At 39.0% G+C, this 23,155-nt stretch overlaps 1 protein-coding gene across 1 annotated transcript in view; it reads left to right on the top strand.

Annotated features, from left to right (window-relative positions):
- The window catches only part of LOC148755847 (interferon-induced very large GTPase 1-like), a 57,434-nt gene that overhangs the window by 2,912 nt on the left and 31,367 nt on the right, over nucleotides 1-23,155 (top strand). Inside the window, exon 2 of the mRNA XM_088791614.1 lies at nucleotides 19,890-20,016. The gene's annotated coding sequence lies outside the window, so the exon portion shown is untranslated. The remainder of the gene's footprint in view (nucleotides 1-19,889; nucleotides 20,017-23,155) is intronic.

The raw sequence follows: 23,155 nt of genomic DNA, 5'->3' as shown, positions 1-23,155 counted from the left end.
AGGGTGTGAGTGCTCTGGCTACTTCAGGCTGAGGAGTGGCATAGAGAGACTGGCAGCGAGGGCCTGTCCAGAGATCTATCTAAAGGTCCCCGTTACACGAACGAGTTGAGGTGAGGTTTTGTAGTTGTGTAGGCCACCGTAGCCAACCAGTAGGTAGTCTGCAAGCTGAGACACTGTAGGCAACAGCATTGTAGGTAATCCCTATAATAATGAATAAAAGAAAAATGAGAAAAATTTCTTTAAGTCCTGCTAAACTAGGAAGCCAGGAAGTAAGGAAGGAAAAATCCAGAGCAAAGAATCCTGTTATTTTGTTTAATATTGGAAACGATATTATGAATTTGTTGAACTTTATTTTCAATTAACTGTGAGTTATCAGATGTTGAAACAACATAACTCTTTAAAATTTTCACATCCTTGGTTGTGTTTGAGAAGTAGATAATCTATGGCAGCTCTGTTTTCGAGAACTGCTTCTCTGACTTGCCGTAACTCTTGTCCCATGGCGTGGGTAGCCTGTGAGGTAGCATTAGGGCCTTTGCCATTGAGCAAGCTATGTGACTAATCTCTACATAAGGCAAGTGGACTAATCTCTACATAAGGTGCAGTGGTCATAGCAGGCACTACAAAAAGAGATAAGGATACATACTCAGCCGGGCTGAATAAACATACATCGCTGTTACAGCGGGGATCCAGAGTAAGCTCTCTGCGATGTCTAACCTGATGAGGCTTTTGGGGTAAAAAGACAGTCAGTCTCCCAAAAGAACAGAGTTCCCCAGTGCTGTAAGCTGGGACATAAGAGTAGGCAATCTCCCCACAAATGAGAAACCATCCAGCCGGCAATTTGACATGTGCGTTAGCATAACTGATAGAAGTAGTAGAGCTACAGTTTAAGCTGTTACCCGCTGAAAGATTAAAGCGGTGGTTGGAGCAGCCGGTGAAAGTAACACATTGATCAGCCGGAGTTACGGCTCTCACCTGTAGAGAAAATATGCTTATGTCTTTTTGGGGTACTAATGGGACCCGAATTGTAGATATCGGAGTGAGACATTGGTTTATCAGTAAATTGAAAGATGATATAATTATATGACTCAAGGGGGTGCAGACCCCCACCAGACAGGAGGTGAAAGTTCGTGCTACATAGGTCCCTCCAGTAAGACAAGTCTGATACATTCATTATATGTTTGGCTAAATAAACCCATACATTTTCATTCCTTTGGAAGGGTATAGGACTATCTGGAACTCCTCTTTGGAAAACCATCAACAAGAGCAAGACTTGATAATAATACATCGTTAATTGAGTGTCTCTCAATTGAGATGTTGAATAGCTCAGTGTTGAATAGCTCATGTTTTCAGTCTATAGGTGGCGCTGGTGTGTCAGACTTCAGGAACTTTCCAGAGGCCGATTATAATGTAGCCCAGGAATCTAATGCAGACTATTCCTAATCCTAGACCCACCCAAGATAAGTAATGGCATGAAAGGGGGGGGCGGATCTAGCATAGCACACATAAGTGAAGCAACAAAGAAGAGAATAAAAGCTATAGCTAGAAAAATGAATCCCCTTAATATATACTCTTTCTGAAGTTAAATTTTTATCATCTGAGTACTTATCTGTATGACGTAGAAGTTTCAGGCCCTCTAGAGGCTGACTGGAATATTTAGGACTTTTATCTTTTTCTTCCTTTTGTGGGGAGTGTGTTTGTCCAGGGCTTGACTCTAAAGTGATGAATCCGAGAGTCAAATTCAGGGACTTTTTTTGCCGTGGGAATAGAGAGAATCACGGTGTAGAGTCCCTTTCACATTAGATCTAGCATTGGAGACAGAGAAGGGAGTGATTTAATAAGAACTTCATCCCCTGGGCTAAACAAGCGTTTTTGATCCGCTCGAAGTTGGGCTTCTGACAATTGTTGGATGGCTTGTTGAAATTGTGTTAGAGAGGTTATATGCTGAGTTAATTCTATAGTCTCATGACTGATTAGGAGGTCATTTGTTAGAAAAGGTCTCCCATATAACATTTCAAAGGGGCTTAGGCCACACTTTTAATGGGAGTACTGTGAATGCGAAAGAAAGCTATGGGGGGTAAAGCTATCCAATTTTGACTGGTTTCTGTGATAGCTTTTGAAGATGTCTCTTGATGATGTCATTGGACTTTCTACCTTGCCTGAGGATTGTGGGCTCCAAGCACAGTGGAGGTGATAGTTTATTTCCAGGGTTTTGGATACACCTTCAGTGACTGAGGACTTGAAGGAAGGTCCATTGTCACTTTCAAGAGACCTGGGGAGGCCACACCTAGGTATAATTTCCATAATTAGGACTTTAACTACTTCCATTGCCTTTTCTGTCTTACAAGGAAAGGCTTTGACCCAGTATGTGAAGGTGTCTACCCGTACTAGGACACGCTTATACCCCTTGGCTTTGGGCATACGGGTGAGGTCTAATTGCCAGTCTTCTCCTGGGCATTTGCCTTGTCTTTGTACCCCTATAGGATGTGTTAGAGGGTGATTTTTATAGCAGACTTCACAGGGTGTAAGAATATGTTGTACAGTCTTCTGGAGATCTTTTCCTGTGAATAATCTTTGAGCCATTTGTAAAGTTTTGTCCCTTCCTAGGTGGAAGTTTTGGTGGAGGGTTTTAAGAATTTTTCACTGATTGGCAGGTGGGCATACAAATGACCATCCTCCCCTTGTAACCAATCCATGGGTTGTGCAGTGTAGCCCCTTGTTTTGGCCCAATCTTGTTGTTTTGAGTATATTGGGGCTTAATTTGGGTTGCAGACCCATCCCAAACTAGAGGAGCCAGTATAGGGTTAAAACCCATTTGGGCAGCATTTTTAGCTGCCTGGTCTACTACTCTATTGCCTTCAGAAATTTCATCACTTCCTTTTTTGTGTGCTTTGCAGTGTATGACTGCTATTTCTCAAGCAGAATGTACCACCTGTAGAAGTCAGTTGATCTCTTGGTGATATTTGATGGGTGACCCGTTGGCTGTTAGAAAGCATCTTTCTTTCCAAATGCTTCCATGGGCATGTAACACTAAAGAGGCATGTTTTGAATCTGTATATATATTGGCTCTTTTTCCTTTACTCAGCTCTAGTGCTCAGGTGAGTTATCAACTCAGCCAGTTGTGTGCTGGCCCCCGAGGGAAGACTTGCATTTTCTAAGATGTTATATAGAGTAACAATAGCATATTCGGCCTTCCATGTGTCGTTTTCCATAAAAGAGCTCCCATCAGTAATGAGTGTCCAATCTGGATTTTCTAGGGGTGTTTCTTGTAAATCTGCTATAGCAGCGTATGTCTGTATTAAAACTTGTTGGCTGTCATGAGTTAATTCCTCCTCTGTGTCAGGGAGGAAAGTGGCCAGATTAAGGGTGGAGCAGGTCTGTATTTGGATTATAGGACTTTCTAATAAGAAACTGATACCATAAGAGTGGTTATCTGTAAGCCAGTGACTATTATCAGCATTTAAAAGTCCGTGGATGTGATATTGGGGCAAAAATGGTTTAGTCTTGCCCTACTGTGAGCTTGGTGGCTTTGGGAACTAGGAAAGCAGCCACCACTAGAGCCCGGAGGCAAGCTGGCCAGCCGCATGCTACGAGTTCTAGTTCTTTACATAGATAGCCCACTGGTTGTTGTGAAGGTCCCCTGGGTTGCGTTAAGACTCTTAAAGCCATTCCTTTTTTTTTCGTTTGTTTCTGTTACATATAGATGAAAGCCGTTTACAGTAGGAAGGCTTAAAGCTGGGGCACTTAATAGAGCCTGTTTTAAAAGGCTGAAAGTCTGTACTGCCTCTGGGCTCCAAAGTAACAGGTTGGTATTTGCAATCTGAGTGTCTTTGATTAATTGATAGAGAGGGCTGGGCAGTTTCTCCATTTCCCAGAATCCAAAGGCGGCAGTAGTTGGTGATGCCCAGGAAGCCCCTCAGTTGTTTAAGGGTCTTAGGTAGAGGATATGTGGAGATGGGACGGATCCTGTCTTCTCCTACGTCCCTAGTCCCTTCAGAAATAATTAGTCCAAGGTATTTGACAGAAGTTTGACACATTTGGCCCTTGGCCTTGGAAATGTTGTAGCCCTTGGTTGCTAAAAAATTTAAAAGGGCGGTGGTGTCTCGGCTGATGAGGTCTTCAGATGGAGCACATAATAGGAGGTCATCGACATACTGTAAGATCATACAACTATCATAAGAAAATTTTGATGAGACCTTAGAGAGAGCCTGTCCAAATAGATGGGGGCTATCCCTAAATCCTTGGGGGAGGACCGTCCAGGTGAAGCCCGGCTTTCAGGGTCCTCAAAGGCAAAGAGGTATTATGAGTCAGGATGTATGGGTATGCAGAAAAAGGCATCCTTTAGATCTAAAACTGTGAACCATCTGACAGTCTCAGTTATTTGGGCTAAGAGCGTGTAAGGATTTGGAACTATAGGGTATATAGGAGTAACTGCCTCACTGATGGCCCGGGGGTCTTGAACTAACCTCCATTCCCCGTTTGGTTTGGGAATTCCTAAAATGGGGGTATTGCAAGAGCTATTGCATTCTCTAAGAAGGCCTTGTCGTTTGAGATTATTAATGATTGGTATTAGTCCTTTCCATGCCTTAGGTTTTAGAGGGTATTGTTTCCAGCAAGGAAATAGAGTGGGGTCTTTAAGATGAATGTGGACCAGGGTGGCTATTAAGGCATGACCAATTGCCCCCTGTGTGGTCCATATATCGGGGTTGATGCCAGCTTCTATCATCGGGAGGCAGGTAGGAATACTTTCAGGGGCTAAGAAAATAATTGTCCCCAACTCATTCATAATGTCCCTTCCTAATAGTGGGGTGGGATTTTCTCGTATGATCAAGAAAGAATGGGAGAACATTAGGTTACCCCATAGGCAGCCGAAGGGCTGGGAGAAATATTTATTAATTGGCTTGCCTATTACTTTGCGGACAGTAACATGTCGATTGGAGAGGATCCCTGGGTTGGAGAGGAGGATGGAGTAGGTGGCCCCTGTGTCTAGAAGGAATTCAATAGATTTTCCTTCCATTTCTACGGTTACCCAGGGCTCAGGAGTCCCGATGGTTAGATGGGACGAAGGAGCCACTGTTAGAAGCCCTGGACCCCTTCAGTCCCATTTGGGAGTCTGGCTGGACAAGGCTGGCCTCAGGGGTGGAAGCCTCCAAGGACAGTCTGACTTCCAGTGATCCCATTTACAGATGGGACAGGGTCGTGGAGGTCTCCGGGTTGGCTCCAGTCACCGTGGACATTCCTTTTGCCAGTGACGGGACTGCCGGCAACAGTGGCAGTTGGATTTTCCCTGTGGACCCTGTTGGGCTGTAGCCTGTAAGGCAGCCATCAATACTTCTGCCTTTTTTCTTATTTTTTTTCTCCTTGTCCTGGGCTTCCTCCTGGTCCCAATTGTAAAAGACAGTGTTGGCTACCATGAGTAATTGATCCAAGGTAACTTGGGGCCAATAGCCAATTTTTTGTAATTTCTTGCAGATATCTGAGGCAACCTGAATTATAAATTTGTCTTCTAGAAGAATTTCCCCCTGAGGTTGTCTGGCCTTATAGGAGTATATTTAATTAAGGCCTCCCTGAATCTTTCTAAAAAGGCTGAGGGATTTTCTTCCGAATTCTGGCTAATAGTGGACAGTTTTGAATAATTTATGGGTTTGGTCCTAGTTCTCCTCGGTCCCTCTAAAAGGCAAGCCAGAAAGTGTTTTCCCTGCCAATTTCCCATGGCTGTATCAGGGTTCCATTGTGGATTGTTAGGGGGTGCTGCTTGCTTCCCTGCAGGTAAGGACTCCTGAATGGAGTCCCTTCCTGCCTGCCCATCATGATATGCTAGGAACTGATTGTCTCCAAATTTTTCAGCAGCTTGGAGAGCTGCGTGTTTCTCAGAATTAGTGAGAGTCTGGTTTAAGATTAGCGTGGCATCTTTCCAAGAGAAGTCAAAGACCTGGGTTAAGCTTTGGAAAGCTTCTATATATCGGTCAGGGTCAGCTGAAAACTTTCCTAGATCTCCCTTTATTTGTCTGAGATCCTTTAGAGAGAAGGGGAACTGAACCCTGACAGGCCCAAACTCTCCTGGCATTTCCTGTAAAGGAAGGAGATTTGTTCCCACCTGGGGGCGCTTTTGTGCAGGAGATCCTGGATATGGAGGACAATTAGAGGGAGCCGGGATAGGAGCCAGCTCAGGAGGAAGGGCAGGGTATAGAGTCTTGGGACAGACCTCTGACTGATTATCTACTGAGGGGCCGTCCTCTGGAGAGGAGGGTCCTGTTGGAGGTTCCCTTGAATGAGCTCCGTTAGAGGAGGGAGATAAGAAATTACAGCCAAAAGAGCTGGATCAACCTTACACCTTTGGCAGAGTTCTGGATTGTCCCTTAGAGTGAAAAAAACCTGAACATATGGAACTTCTGACCATTTGCTTTCCTGTCTGCAAAACAGATCTAGCTGCATAATAGCATTGTAGTTAATACTTTCCTCTGAAGGTCAAGTCTCCCCATCTTTTAATTTGTTTTGAGGCCAAACCTCTGAACAAAAAAGGCTAGGCACCGCTTCTTCAGAGTCTGAGGGTCAAATCTGTCCCAATGTTTTAAGATGCAATCCAGGGGGGTGAAGGTGCATGAGGAGGGCTGATTGCCTATCTGGAAGGGAGGGAGAAAAGAAAGGCATCCCTTTGCAATTTGTCTCCCAACAACTTTTCTAGAGGGTCCTTCAGAGACCTGAACCAAGGAGACAGCGCGACCGGTTCTGACGAACGTGAGGAGACATGGCGCAGCAGGGTTAGTCACGCTTACCTTGGCTGCCAGGCCCGGGTCCCTGGTGAGCGCCTGCGCATATCCCTGTGTGTCCCCGCCTGGATGTTTGGGGCCGGCCCACAGGCCAATAAAGGGAGTGGCTGATAATCAGATGTTTTAAGGTAGAAGTGTGTACGGCCCGACCCTGGGTGTCTCCGATATTCATGGTGTGAACCATGAAATGGCAGCCTTCCAAATAGAGGTAGTTAAGGAGGGAGTATATGCACAAGGTTTGTAAAGAAGGTATCTTGCTTGGATGGAAGGGTGTGGAAGGAGGCCATGTTGTCCAATATGTGAGGGGGGACAGAAAGAGATATTGGAAGTCCGAAAAGGCTTTGGTCAAAGCTGCTTCCTTAAGGAAATGCAACTCTGGAATATGTCGGTTCTCCCCAAGGACTCTGCCTGATGGTTGGCCAAAACAAAGGTGTAGAAGGAAAGTGGCAAGATATTCAGGACCCCAGGGGTGGTGTCCTAGATGGACGTGGGCTGCTAGACAGTTATTGGAAAATTGGCAACAAGTGGGAAGGTCACAAAAACAACAGAGATGTTGGGTGTGGATGTCAGGACACCCCTATTTGCACTTTAAAACTTGGAGGAGATCCCAATAGGATGATATGAGAGGGTATGCCACATGCCAGTAAATTTTATCCTGAGTAACAAGAGATGTCCTACAGAGACAGAGGTCCATGTTCTTACCTTAAGATGTCTTGAGGCTGGTGGAGAGTGTTGAGGAGTTCTCACAGGGAAGACACCCTGGACCAGCGTTTCAAGAGCTGAGGAGAAACAGTGACAGGATGAAAAGAGCAGCACAGGTGGTGCAGACATTCAACTGGCAACCTTATGAGTTGTCGGACCAGGAAGAGACCAACGAGACCTTTGGGACCCACCACAGAGTAGCCATGGCCAGAGCCCTTCAGTTGTCTCCAAAGGCCCACAATCCTGGCCACACGCCAGTATTCAGCCTCCTCACAGAAAGGAGGGAGGAAAGGCAGCAAAGGAATAGGAGAAAGTAGCAGAGAGGGGGAGGGAGAGGTAGAGGGAGAGTCTCTGAACGATACCCTACCGGGCAGTTGGGCTGGAGGAGGACCCAGGAGCATTCAGGACCCACTGCAGAGTAGCCACAGATACAGCCCTTCAATTTTTGCCAAGAGTCATTCACCCCAACCTCATGCCTTCTTTGGACTTCCCTCCTTACAAGAGAAAGCAAGAGAAAAGGCAGTTTGGACTAAGGCCAACATTCCTCTGGCTCAGCACTGGAGGGGATTGACCAAAGCCCTTCTGCAAAGCCTGCTCTCTGTGGCTTGTAGGTTGGCAGCTGCAGTATTTGCTTTTAACTGGCTGACAGAGACCCAATATTTGTGTGACAGGAGAAAGAGACCAAAAAAAAAAAAAAAAAAGATGAAGGCCTGTAAGGGGGCAAGTAAACAGGCACAGATACTATTTACTTCTTAATCCTGGATGAGCCCCCAAATGATGTGGGAGGTTTTTGGGTGTGCCGGGATTATAGTCTCTTGAAACCAAAGAATGGAAGCACGGACCAGATAGGCCAGAGGTTACACAAGAGGATAGTTTATTAAAGCAAAGGGTTACAGCTCCCAAGTGGGAGAGGGTACCTGAAACTGGGATGCCCACAGCTAAAGCAACAGACTTCTGTTTTGATACTTTTCCTTGTGTATCTGAGGAGAAAAGCTGATGTCTATAAGGAGAAAAGTTGATGTCTACTAGTACAGTTTTATCAAATTCTCAGCCTTGAGGAGACTTTTTGAAACAGTTTGAAACAAATCAGCTGTTGGGTACCAGCTGTCCTGTGCTAATGATGTTTCCCAGGGCTACAGCCTTAAAGATGTGACTGTCTTTGTCCATTCTACTAGGGAGTTCCTGATTGCCTACAGTTATGCTGACTAACCTGCCTCAATCTAGGATACAAGGCAGAGATTAAGAGGCAAGCTAAAATTTTTAAACTTTCTTTATCGGGATATAATTCTCATATAACATTGGTTTCCATTGTACCACATAATGATTTGATGTGTGTATATATTACAAAATGATCATCACAATAAATCTTGTTAACATCCATCACCACACATGATTACAGTTCTTTTCTTGTGATGAGAACTTTTAAGGTTAACTCTCTTAGCAACTTTCAAACATATAATACGGTATTATCAACTATATTCACCATGGTATACATTACATCTTCAGGACTCACTGAATTTTATAACTATAAATTAATACCTTTTGACCTCCTTCACCCAGTTTGCCCCCCACCTCTGGCAACCACCAATCTGTTCCCCGTGAGTTCTGTTGTTGCCTTTGTCTGTGTGTCTGTATTTGGTTTCCACATACGAGTGAGATCATACCTTTCCTTCTCTGACTGACTTACCAACTTAGCATAATACCTTTAAGGTCCATGTTGCAAATGGCAAGATTTCCTTCTTTTTATGGCTCAATAATATTCCATCTATTTATCCATCCATGGACACTTAGGTTGTTTTATGTTTGACTACTGTAAATAATACTAGAAGAAACATCAGGGTACAGATCTTTTCGAGTTAGTGTTTTCAATTCCTTCGGATATATGCTGGATCGTTAAATAGGATGGATACTGGAAAAGGTTGGACACGGCAAGAAGAGCCTAGAGCAGCTCATTATTAGCACCAGGGTCACAACGCCTCAAACACATAACCTCTAACCACACGATCAAATGTAGCCCAAGTTACTCTCCATCCCATTACCTTCCTTAGCACTTAAACCAATATGAAATTGTGTACATGCCTGACTAGTGCCCTATACACCTGAAGCTAAAGTTGAATGATATTGAATGTTGACTATAATTATATATATATTCACGAATGTGGATGACAACATAGGAAATATAGTCAATGGTATAGTAACAGCAACATTCCAAGTCAGAGAGGAATTAGATTGGGGGGCTTATCACTTTGAGAGGTGTCCAAATGTCTATTATATCGCTTTGTACACCTGAAACTAATAAATAAATAAATGAATAAATGAATAAATAATGCATGTAATTCACTTAAAAACTGTATTAAATTATTTTGCTTATTAAGTATTTTCAAGTTTGTAAGCGGCTTCCCCCCACGAGCATGTAAACTTTCTTTTTTTTTTTTTTTTAAGTGGTGAAAGTATAGTTTATTAGGAGAGATAGCACACTTCAAAGAAATAGAAGTGGACCCAAGCAGTAGAGAATGGGCCAATGGCCCAAGGTGGCCTTATTAGGAACACAAGTACACTCCAAACAGTTTGGAGCTGAGCAAAAGAAGAGGCTCTAAAGGCAAAAAGGCCCAAACAGCCAAGGGCCCAGGCTCAAAAAGGTGCATGTAAATTTTCAAAGCATCTAACCTGTCATTCATTAATCATCCCATAGCACCCAGAGCATTTCCCAGGACACTGAAAGCCCTTAATACATATGTGTGGAATAAATGCTGTAATTTTTAACATATCTTTGCTAAGTCTCAGATTCATAATACTTATATGATGTAGTTTGCTTAAAGACACAGTATCTTGATGGGTACAAGAGAGGGGAGTTAGTCAACAAAGAAAAGGTCCGTAGAATGAGCAGGATGAAAATATTGGAGGGGCCTTCTGGACTGGTACCTAGAATATGAGTGCCGGGCTTATAGAGAATTTTTCTTTAAAAGATAGAGGCAGAAATAAGACTAATAAGTGGATAAGATGCATTAATTGGTTCATTTTATTAACAAACATTTATTAAGCCAGAAGTGCTAAATTTCAAACCTTTGTGAGAAATGTGGCAATAAAGGGAATATAAAGTAGATAAAAGCTTATGGAGGAGGCAGGATCCAATCTTTCTTTAAATGGAATAGAAGGCTTGAGCATGTTTTCTTGTCCTATGCAAAGCAACCATGAAAGTAAGGTACTCAAGATATTTTAGACTTGAGATAATAGTAAACAAGCCCCCAGGGGAGGTGAGTAGAGCAGGATTTAGAGGACTGCAGGGAAAAACACAAAGATGGAATTACCGTCTGAATTTGAAGGTAAAAATAATGGCGAGAGAGGTCTGACCACATGGCTTCTGCATTCTCTAGAGTTAAAAAGTAAGTCACCAAAGATGAGGATCTACCTATGCTGTTGGGTGTAATCTTTCCTGCAATCCCAGCCCTCTCTCTGTGCTTCAGGATTGTGGGTTGAACGGATCCTCTCAAACCTTTTATTAGTTATTTCTCTAACCTCATTGTCTAGCAAAGCACCTGGCAGTTAGGAGGAGATCAATAAGTGTAAGTAATTTAGATGTAAAATTATGAAGATATGTTACGTGAGTGTGGACAGTGAAGGAGAGAGAAGAGTCAAAGATGACACCCTGGGACCTGAGACACTGGGAAGATGGAAACAGGATGAGTGTTTTGAGAAAACAAAAAGAAGAAGAGATTTGGAAAGAAGGTGGTGGGTGCAATTTGGGATGCACTTATTTATATCCCACTTCACAGGACCCCGCTGGTGAGATGCACATCTATGTGCCAGGCTGGCCCTGCAGGGGTTTCATTCCCTTCACCCTTCAGAGATCTAACTTTCTTCTTCCCTCTTCTCAATTATTCACAAACACCCTCCAAGTCCTTGGCTGTTCCTGGTCCGGGGTCCAGTTCAGTTCCTTTCTGTCTTCAAAACAGTGCCTCTTGCTTCAACTGTAGCTAAGGGATTTACTACTAATCACTAGATATACAAGGACAGAAATGTAAAAACCAAGGGAAGGGAAAAATTATCCTCCTGCTATGTGGCTTCAGAATACTTCAGATAACGTCCTAGAAGCCTCGTTAGTCTGAAAGGAAATTAGAATATGGGGTAAACTCGTCCTAGGAATGTCATGTCTAAGTGTGAGCATATACTCCCATATAAATGGGCCCAATGTCTCCCACTGAAATGTACCATAGGAGATGGTATCATGTGCAGTCCTCTATCCTGGCTTAAAATGTGTTTTTATTGTTTTATGTCAACTGTATTGAGGAATAATTTATTCACAATAGGTGCACACATTTAAGGTACACATTTAGATGAACTTTGCCAAGTTGAAAGCACTGAAACCTTGAAACCACTCCCACTATCAAGATACAAAACATTTTCATCATCCCCCAAAAAATATCTAGTGCCCCTTTGCAGTCTATGCCTCACTGTGACCAAGCCGCAGGCAACCATTGTTATGCTTTTTGTAACTATAAATTAGTTTGCATTTCCTGTAAATGCAATAATACAGTTGTGTATTATTTTGTGGATGGCTTCTTTCACAAATCATAGTATTTTTTTTAATTCAACCATGTTGTTGCCTATATGAGTAGTTATCCTTTTCGATTGTTGAGTAGAATTTCATTGTGTACCATGTTTTATTTATCTGTTAACCTACTGATGGACATTGAGGGAATTTCCAATTGGGGGCTATTATGAAAAAAGGTGCTATGAATATCTATACACAAACCTTTATGTGGACATATATTTTTATTTCTCTTGGGGAGATACCTAGAAGTGAAATGTATGAATTGTATGGCAGGTGTATGTTTTACTTTTTACGAAATTGGCAAACAGTCTTCTAAAGCGGTTACCAACAACAGTGTGTGAGAGTTCTAGTTGCTCTCCATTCTCCCTGACACTTGATATTGTCAATCTTTTCAATGTAAGCCATCTAATGAGTGTGTAATGTTATCTCATTACAGTTTTAGTTTGCATTTCCTTGATGACTAATTATGTTCACCATCTTTTCATGTGCTTGTTGACCCTTCCATATCTTCTTTTGTGAACTGTCAGTTCAGACTTTTGCCCATTTTTTATTTCATACTCTTATATATTGTTGAGCTGAAGGAGTGTTCATATAATTGGGATACCAGTCCCTTATTGCATATATGCATTACAAATATTTTCTTTCTTTCGTTTGGCTCTTAATTTTCTTATTGGTATTTTTCAAAGAGCAAAAAGGTTTTAGTTTGATTAGTCTAATTGATCAAATTTTTCTTTCATGACCATGTATTAGACCCTGTTTACCCTCTTCTAGAGCCCTCCTCCCCCCTAAACTATTGTCTGTGTCTATGAGTTTTTGTTCCTTCATTTTGAACACACAATGTGAGATACAATGTATTACAGAATTGTACACCTGAAATCTATGTAACTTTACTAATAGGTGTCACCCCAATAAACTTAAGTTAAAAATTTTTTTTTTCTTTTATAGTTCATAATTTTAATGTGCTAGGAAAGTTTTGCCAACCACACAACCATGGACATTTTTCACTATGTTTTCTTCTAAAACTATCATAGGTTAGCTTTTACATTTAAGCCTTTGGTCTATTTCATCTATTTTGAATTACATTGTGTCTGGTGTGACGTAGGGTCCATGTTTATTTATGTCCAGGTCAATATCTAATTGTTCCAGCATCATTTGTTGAAAAGACTTTCCTTTCCCACTTGAAAATCAGTTTACCATATATGTTTGAGTCCATTTCTGGACTCTTTATCTGTTCCATTTCCATTCATCTATATCTGTCCTTTAACTAACACCAGACTGTTGCTGTTGTTTTTTATTGTAACTATAGTGAGTCTTTAATTCAGACAATGTAATGAACTTTCTATTTTTTTTACATGCATACCCAAACCATATATATATATCCAAATTCCGTAGACAAAAGAGTCAAAAAGAAAAATACCTGTCTCTGAAAGAAGTCATCTTGAGTTATGAATTCCTCAAAGTTTCCTGGCAATCTGAGCTAGGTGGAATTAACAATTTGCATGTTTAACAAGATATAAATCAATGTGGGTTAGAAAACTGAACTATTATCTAAGCTTTCATAATGTCTACCTTACGAACTCTATCCCTTCTCCAGGCAAATTTCTACTGAATATAGCAGAGATAATTATTCTCCCCTTTCTTACTCTTTACTCACACAAACTCAGAACATGAGGATGTGTAACCAGTAGAAAAGAAACTTAGAGTTCGGGGATGTCAGAGAAGATCTCGGAACAAATTCTTATGCAATGTACTGACTGGCCACGGGTGTCCATGCTATTTCATCTGTGTTTCTTAAACCTCGGGAAATTAAAGGAAGAAGTATGTTCTCCCTTTTAAAGGGAATAAGTCAGTTAATAATAAGCCTGTGCCAACCTGCCAGTCTCTGAAAAATTACCTCTTCCCTGTGGCCTGAACTTTGTCCCAAAGGCATTCAAGTTTTTCTCTACTCCTGGCAAACTGTACCTTTAAATCTCTCTCAGACTGACCATGCCCAGGCTTCTCAGACAGCTCAAGCAGCAGAACACAAGTTCTCAGGGTTTCTCTATATGAGGTCTGAGATTGCCTGCTTTCTCTTTTGTGATTACAAGAGATTTGAACTCCAAAACAAGAAAACGTGTGCCTGCAACAATACTTAAGTACAAAGAATGCAGATGAACTTGCCTGTCATGGAAACAACAAAGACTGCTTTGGTCCTTTCTCCTGGTCTTACTGCTCCTTCCTCCACCTGCCCATGACTTCACAATCTATCGAGAGGATTGTCCCATCACAGTAGAGCCTACTAGGCTTGACAGCTCCGTGAAGTACCACAAATTAAATGACCCTGTAAGCATGCCCAGATGGAGAACACTGCCTGTATCCCAAACAATGTTTCATACCCATATCTACTTCTTATCATTAATCTTCTCTATTTCCAAAAGTTTACACTAGTCACTATTCAGACTTTTAATATCATAAGTGAAATTTTGACAGTTGTTTAGCTTTCTTTACATGGAATCACATTGCATGTATTCTTTTGTATTTCGCTTCTTTCTGAAAACTTAATATTGTAAGAATCTCTCATATTCATGTATGTAGCGGTGACATTTGTTTTCATTATGTATAACATTCCATTGTATAAATAAGCCACAATTTATTTACTCATTTGTCTGTGAATGGACGTTTGAATTGTGTCCAGTTTGTGACCTTTAGGAGTAGGGCTGATATAAATATTCTAGTGGATATGTCTTGGTGCATATGTACACACAATTCTATTGGCATACATGTAGGAATAAAAATCTTGACTTATTACTGTTATTTTATGTGATTTCCATGATTTATTGTTTTGTTTGGATTCTTTCTTTCCTACCTTTGTAGTATGATTGAAATTTCTTAATTTCATTTTCTTTTTATATTAGTTAAGATGCAAGCACCCTTTATGCCAGAACTAACCTCAATTTTTAGCCTATACATTCAAAAATAATTTCCTATCAACTTTGCACATGTTCACTATAACCACACACACACACACACACACACACACTCACCTCTTCACAAATACCACCATTCCTATATTGAATCAGTTGGAATTTTAATTATAGATTTGTTTTAATTTATACTTTATAAAATAACAATTATTTACACTACTGTTTTTACTTGTTTCTTTAGTAATTTGATTGACATACAAGATTTCAAATCATAGCACTTCAGAATTTTAATAGTGCTAATATCATGTAGTATTCCATGCTGCTGCTCTGATATCAGTCTGATTTTAACTTATCTGTAAATAACATAATTTGTTCATTTGGTTTTTGTCTGTTTGGTTTTGTTTGTTTGCTTGTTTGTTTTAAATGAAGTATAATTAACATGTTTATTCATTTGTTTAATCTTTAAATTCTATACTCTTTATTCTAAGAGTATAAGAATATTGCCAGGATATAGCTAAATGAAGTTATTATTATTATTATAAATTCTGTTCAACATTTTATGTATATTTTTATTATAAAGAATCAGGTCATATTGCAGCTCTTAAAAATGTTCTATTGCTTCTTTGATAATTTTTCTCCAATAGTCTTTCTGATCTATCCTTCTGGAAACCATATTAGAGTCAGTCACACGTTGGCAACACTTCTCGATCTAGTCTACATGTCTCCTTTCAGAGCTCTAGATTTCTTTACAGACTTTTTACTTTCTTTATCCTTTGGAGCTAAATTCTGAAAAATCCCTCAGTTGAACATTCTAGCACAGTCGTACACTGTCTGGTGTATTCATTCAACTATTCAGCTAGAAAGATACTTCCATTGGAAACTAGAACGTAAAATGTCACAAATGAGTTATGTTTCATGTCCAGGCCATCCAGAATGGCAAATTTATTTTTTAAATTAAATTTATTGGGTTGAAATTGGTTAATCACATTATATAAATTTCATGTGTACAACTTTAAAATACAACATCTATCTAGTCTATTGTGTGCTCACCACCCAAACTCTAGTTTCCTTCTATCACCGTGCATTAGATCCCTTTACCCTTTTCATCTTCCCCCCACCTACCTCGTCCTCTGATAACCACCATTCCAGTGTCTCTATCTATGAGTTTATAGTTTAGTTTATTTGTTTTGTTTGTTCATTAGTTGCTTTTCGTTTTGAATCCCACAGAGTGAAATCATATGGTTCTTGAGCTATTCTATCTGTCTTATTTCACTTAGCACAATACTCTCAAGACCCACCCATATTACAACAAATGGCACTATTTCATCTTTTTAAGGCTCAGTAGTATTCCGCTGTGTACATGTACCATACCTTCTTTATATAGTCATCTGTCAAAAGACACATAGATTGTCTCCATGTCTTGGTTATTGTGAATAATGCTGCAATGAACATAGGGGTACATATACCTTTACGAATAATTATTCTCAAATTTTTTCAGGTAGATATACTGAAGGGGGATTGCTAGGACCTATGGTAATTTTTCACAATGCCTGCACAAATTTACATTACCACCAGCAGTGTGCAGGTGTTCCCTTTTCTCCATATCTGCTCCAACACTTGTTATTTCTTGTCTTGTTGATAATGGCCGTTCTAACAAATATGAGGTGGTATCTCATTATGATTTTGATTTGCATTTCACTTACAACTAATGATGTTGAGAATGTTTTAATATATCTGTTGTCCATCTTTATATCCTCCTTGAAAAAGTGGTTATTCAGGTCCTCTGCCCAATCTTTAATCGGATTGTTTGGATTTATTCTGTCCTTGACTTGTATGAGTTCTTTATATATTTTGGACATTAACCACTTATGGAAGGTATCATTTGGAAATATCTTCTGCCATTTGGTGCTTGCCTTTTTGTTTGGTTGATGGTGTCTTTTGCTTTAGAGAAGCTTTTTTACTTTGATGTAGTCCATTTATTTATTTTTTTCTTTGACTTCCCTTGCCTTTAAGCTCAAGTTAACAAAAATCCCTCTGAGACCAAGGTCCATAGTTTATTGCCTATGTTTTATTTTACATATTTTATTGTTTTGGATTTTAATTCAAGTGTTTAATCCATTTCACTTCATTTTTGCGTATAGTGTCAGACAGGACTCTAGTTTCATTCTTTTGTATGTAGCTTTTCAGTTTTCCCAACAATATTTACTAAATAGACATTACTTTCTCCACTGTATGTTTTAGGCTCCTTTGTCAAAAATTAGTTGCTCTAAACAATCAATTTGGTACACCACACTTCACATTAACCTTTAAAAGATAAAAATTATAAAATCATATCAATAGATGCAATGAAAGCATTTGACAACACACAACTTCAATTTATGATCAAAACAATCAATAACATGGTCTAGAAGGAAAGACCCTCAAAATAATAAAGCCCAAATACGACAAACCCTCAGATAATATCATACACAGTGGTGAAAAATGGAAAGCTTTCCCTTCTAAGATCAGAAACAAGAGAAAGATGCCCAACTCCCCACTGTTACTTAACGTAGTACAGGAACTTCAAGCCAAAACAATCAGACAAGAAAATAAAATACAAGGCATTCAAATAAGGAATAAAGAAGTAAAACTGTCACTATTTGCAGATGACATGGCTGTATATATATAAAATCCAAACGACTATTATATGAATAAATAAATACTGTAAAGTTGCAGGAGGCAAATTTATTTTGTACACTTCCCAATTTCTCCACTAAAATTTTCTCCTTAGAATAGTGTTTTTTCAAAATATGATTGAACAGTTGGCAGCATTTATAAAATGAAATTTGAGGTACTTTTTAAAATGATAGGTCCAGAGCCATAAGCAGACCCCTCATAACAGAATCTCTGGAATGGGACTGAAAATCCACATTTTTAAGATGTCCTCGGGTGGTAATTATACAAAATAAAGATTGAGGACAAACACTTGGAAATATTAACTCATGTTTTGAACTCTAAATTGTCTTAAAACCAAGTCCAGTTCAATCAGGCAGAGGAGTGAGGACATTACCATACTAACACCTCCATTAATTTGCTGTAATTTTGCCTTTCTTTGAATAGATCCCTGCCTTCTTTTAATCTATCTCCATAACTCAGCATTCAAATAGACCAAATTGTATGATAGACCAGGAGGAAAAAACATTGTCTAAATCTTTCCAGCATCCCAAAGTATGGGCAAGGAATGTTACCTCCAGGATCAAGTGCTTTTCAGGAGGCAACAATAAAGTTCACAAGACTAAGGGACATTTGTGGCTTCTACTCCTTCCTATTTCTTAAATTTTGTCTTTAATTTTGTAATAGAAATGGTTCAGTCATTATTGCTTCAAATTCTTTGCCTCTTCTATCAGATATTCTTCACTATCTATTAAATTCTTTGAGGCTTTAAAAACTTTACCTTAAAATTTTATCTATCTCTTCTAGATATCTTCATTTGGAAATGTTGGTCTGAATGGTTGATTCTACAGTTAAAGTCTATATTCAAATTTTACTAATATTGGGAAACATGGGAAACATGATGAGAATGAGTATAAGAAGAGGTGACAATTACAGTATACAACAAAGACAGGATACAGATGAAATCTAAGGGAGAGCTTGTGAGTGATGAAAAAGAAGTGAGATTGAAGAGAGATTTAACTGGATAAATTAAAAAGACATGGTAAACTATATTTATAATTTAAACTATATTTATAGGGAAGAAGAAAGTAGAGTAGGATGCCCATCGGCTTGGAAGTACGGTAGTACGATTCAGTGGGACAGGAATGACAGAAAGAGGGAAACCTGAATACTGTGTGAAGTTGAGACATGTGAAAGCTCGTCAATCCCATCTGCTGGCAAAGGACATGTCTTGAAAGCAGTGTGTGGGGGGGTGGAGAATTGGGGGGAAGCATAACAATAAAACATTGAATCCAAGAGTATTTTGGGTTCATATACACAGATTAGGGTGACAACAGTGTACAGACAATTGTTACAGACATGCACAGTTCATAACACAAACACAGTTATCATAATACAAAGATGACATTAACTAGGGCAGATAAAGAATAAGAAGGGAGGGACAAGCATAGACAACATTAAAAGTACATTGTATTTATTTTTAATGATATAATTAACATATAACATTATGTAGTTTTACCATCTACAACATGTTGATCTGATGCATTTATGTATTACAATATCATTACCAACATAAAGTCAGCCAATACCTGTATCGTGTCACCTCATTATTTCTTTTTATGATGGGAACAATTAAGATCTAGTCTCTTAGCACCATTAAAGTTTATAATATTGTATGTTTATAATCACCATGATGAGCATTAGTTGCCCAGAACTTACTTATCTACTGGTTACAAATTTGTACCTTGAAACAACATCTACCTAATTCCCCCACCTGCCAACCCCTGATATTCATCATTCTATGCTCCTATTTTACAAGTTTGGTGTTTTGGGATTCTACATATACTTGGTGTCATACAGTATTTGTTTTTCTCGTTCTGACTTAGCTCAGCCTAATGCCTTCAAGGTCCATCTACATAGTCACAAGAGGCAGGATTTCCTTCTTTTTCATGGCTGCATAATGTGCGTGTGTGTGTGTGTGTGTGTGTGTGTGTGTGTGTGTGTGTGTGTGTGATATCTTGGCTATCGTGAAAAACGGTGCAAAAAACATGGGCATACGTAACTCTCTTCAGTATCCTGTTTTCACTTCTTTTAATATATACCCAGAAGTGGAATCACTGGATCATATGGTAGTTCTACTTTTAATTTTCAGAGGAACCCCCCATACTATTTTCATATTGGCCCAACAAATTTATATTCCCACCAAGAGTACACAAAGTTTCCCTTTTCTCAACATCTTTGTCAGTAATTCTTCTCTCTCTCTCTCTCTCTCTCTCTCTCTCTCTCTCTCTCTCTCTCTCTCTCTCTTTTAAGGTTCATTGTTCTTAAGTTACAGAGAAAGAAAGAAGAAGAAAGACAAGGATACCTCCTGGAGATTTGATTGTTTGCGTTTAAGGATTTCCTAAATCACTGGCCAGAATTATTGTTACAAAATTAAAGGGTAAGTCAAAGGCCACCGATTTTGTCTGTGGGCTTGTTGTAACTCACACTAGTGAGGTTTCAGTAGTTGGATTTCAACTAAGTTTTTGAGGGTTTATCTTTTTTATGCCACATTGATTTAATTACTACATTTACAACACAACAGGATTCAATCTTATGAAGCAAAACGTACTTTAATCTGAACTTAATTAAATGTATTTGTCTAGAGTATTATCAGGTATTTTTCTTCTGAACGGGAATTGAGTGTCTTTCTTTTCTTTTTAAGCACCCTACCCCGAATTTGTTCCTTTGGAGTCTGTTAACAGTACCTGATAGGAAGGACTGCGTGCTGGTAGGGGAGAGGGTTGTTTTATGGTTTGTTTCCTTTTGTAAGAAGATAAACCAAACTTATACTTTATTCCACTATTTTCTGCTTGGAAGGAACAGTCGGGTTGCAGGTCAGGCTCATACTGTCTTTCCCTCCATAAGTACTTCAGCCCACGAGTCATCTTCTCTTCACATGTATATTCAGTATCAGTTCTTTCCACTGTGCTACAGAGTATGTTCACCTCTCACTAACCAATGTAGCATCGTGTTACGGCTGTCTGTTCAACTTATTGTCCTGCAATTTTTTCCCACCGCCAAATTCCGCCTTTGGAAATGACCCTACTCTTACAATATTTCACTTGTTTAATAGCTATTTTCTTATTAATTCACTGTCAGCCATCATCTATACCTGTCACTCAAATGAAAACGACAACGAGGTGGACTCTCCAGCAGCTACTTGTCCTCATATCTGTAGTGGTCATCGTGGTTGATTCCTGCTTCTCCCTGAAATTCTCTCCTTCCTGGATGCCACACCAACTAAATTCTCCTGATCTGTCTGTCCCCTTCCCTAGGCTGCTCTTCTGGTTCCAGGCACCCCCTGCTCAACACCAATACACACAGCAGGTGTTGATTTGACTCTATCTTGCTCACCTTTTTTTTAAATTTATTGGAGTGACAATTGTTAATGAAATTACATAGATTTCAGGGGTACAATTCAGTATTACATCATTTATAAATCCCATTGTGTGCTCACCACCCAGAGTCAGTTCTCCTTCCATCACCATATATTTGATCCCCCTTACCCTCATCTCCCATACCCCCTCCCCCCTTACCCTCTGGTAACCACTAAACTATTGTCTGTGTCTGTGAGTTTTTGTTTCTCATTTGTTTGTCTTCTTCTTTTGCTGTTTTTGGTTTATATACCACATATCAGTGAAATCACATGGTTCTCTGCTTTTTCTGTCTGACTTATTTCGCTTATCATCATACTCTCAAGATCCATCCATGTTGTCACAAATGTTCCTATATCATCTTTTCTTACCACTTATCTCTTGTTTTCCTGATAATAGTCATTCTAACAGGTGTGAGGTGATATTTCATTGCTGTTTCGTCTGCATTCCCCTGATGATTAGTGATGTTGAGCATCTTCATGTACTTGTTGGCCATTTGGATAACTTATTTGGAAATATGTCTATTTAGTTTATCTGCCAATATTTTAATTGGATTGTTTGAGTTTTTTGTTATTGAGTTATATGAGGTTTTGTTTTTTGTTTGTATTTTGGATATTAACTATCAAATATATGGTTTGCAAATATTTTTCCCCACTCTGCAGGTTACCCTTTCTTTTTTTGTTTGCTTCTTCTGCTGTGCAAAGCTTTTAAGTTTGTAGTAGTCTCACTTGTTGATTTTTGCTTTTCTCACTTTTGTTTTGGTGTCATATAAAAAAAAATCATTGTAATAAACCATGTCATGGAACTTCTTTCCTATGTTTAAATCTAGTTTTACAATATCAGGTCTTATGTTTAAGACTTTAAACAATTTAGAGTTAATTTTTGTGAGTGGTATAAGATAAGGGTCCAATTTCATTTTTCTGTATATGGTTATCCAGTTTCCCAACACCATTTATTGAAGAGACTATCCTTTCCCCATTGAGTGTTCTTGGTTCCTATGTCAATTATTAGTTGACCATATATATATGCAGAAGTTTATTTCTTGGCTTTCTCTTCTGTTTCTTTGGTCTATGTATTTATTTTTATACCAGTACCATATTGTTTTAATTCTTATAGTTTTGCAGTAGAGTTTTAAATTAGGAATTGTGATGCTTCTGGTTTTGTTCTTTCTCAGGATTGCTTTGGCTATTTGGGGTCTTTTATGGTTCCACACAAATTATAATGTTGTTTATTCTATTTCTGTGGAAAAAAATGTAATTGGAATTATAAGGATTATGTTCAACCTATGGATGACTTTGGGTGGTACGGATATTTTAACAATATGAAATGTTCTGCTCTATGAACATGCATATCTTTCCATTTGTTTCTGTCTTCTTCAATTTTTTTCATCAAATTCTTGTTTTTATTGTATAGCTCTTTATCTTCCTCAGTTTCATTTATTCCTAAGTAATGTTTATCATGCTATTGTGAATGGAATTGTTTATTTTTTTTTAAATGTTTCATTGTTAATGAACGGAAACACACCAATTGCTGTATGTTGATTTTATGTCCTGCAACTTCATTTAATTTATTGATGGTTCCAACAGTTTTTGGTGTTTTTTTGTTTGTTTGTTTCTTTGGTTCGTCCTTATGATTTTTTATATATAAGATTACATTGTCTGCAGTAATGACAATTTTACTCTTCCTTTCCCATTTGGATGTCTTTTATTTCTCTCTCTTGCCTAACTGCTCTAGCTAAAACTTCCAGAACTGTATTGAATAAGAGGCAATAGAGTGGGCACTATTATTGTCTTATTCCTGATCTTAGAGGTAAAGCTTTCAATTTTTCACCATTAAGTATGTTAGCTGTGAGTTTGTTACATATGGCCTTTCTTATGTTGAGGTGTGTTTCTTCTATACACAATTTGTTGAGGGTTTTTATCATGAAAGAATGTTGTAGTTTGTCAAGTGCTTTTGTTGGCCTCTATTGTGATTATGTGATTTTTTTACCTTTCATTTTATTAAGGTGATGTATTATACATTTTTACATTTATTTTTCATTTACAGTAGACATACAATATTATACTAGTTTCAGGTGTACAACATAGTGACTAGACATTTACATACCTTACAATATGCTCAAAGACCATGCTATGTTTTCTTCTAGGAGTTTTATGATTTCAG

This window comes from Rhinolophus sinicus, chromosome 14, assembly GCF_057876585.1.
Source record: "Rhinolophus sinicus isolate RSI-liver-muscle chromosome 14, RSI-T2T, whole genome shotgun sequence".
Taxonomy (NCBI): Eukaryota; Metazoa; Chordata; class Mammalia; order Chiroptera; family Rhinolophidae; genus Rhinolophus; species Rhinolophus sinicus.
Note: the sequence above shows the minus strand (reverse complement) of the source record. Positions and strands in the feature narration are given on the sequence as shown.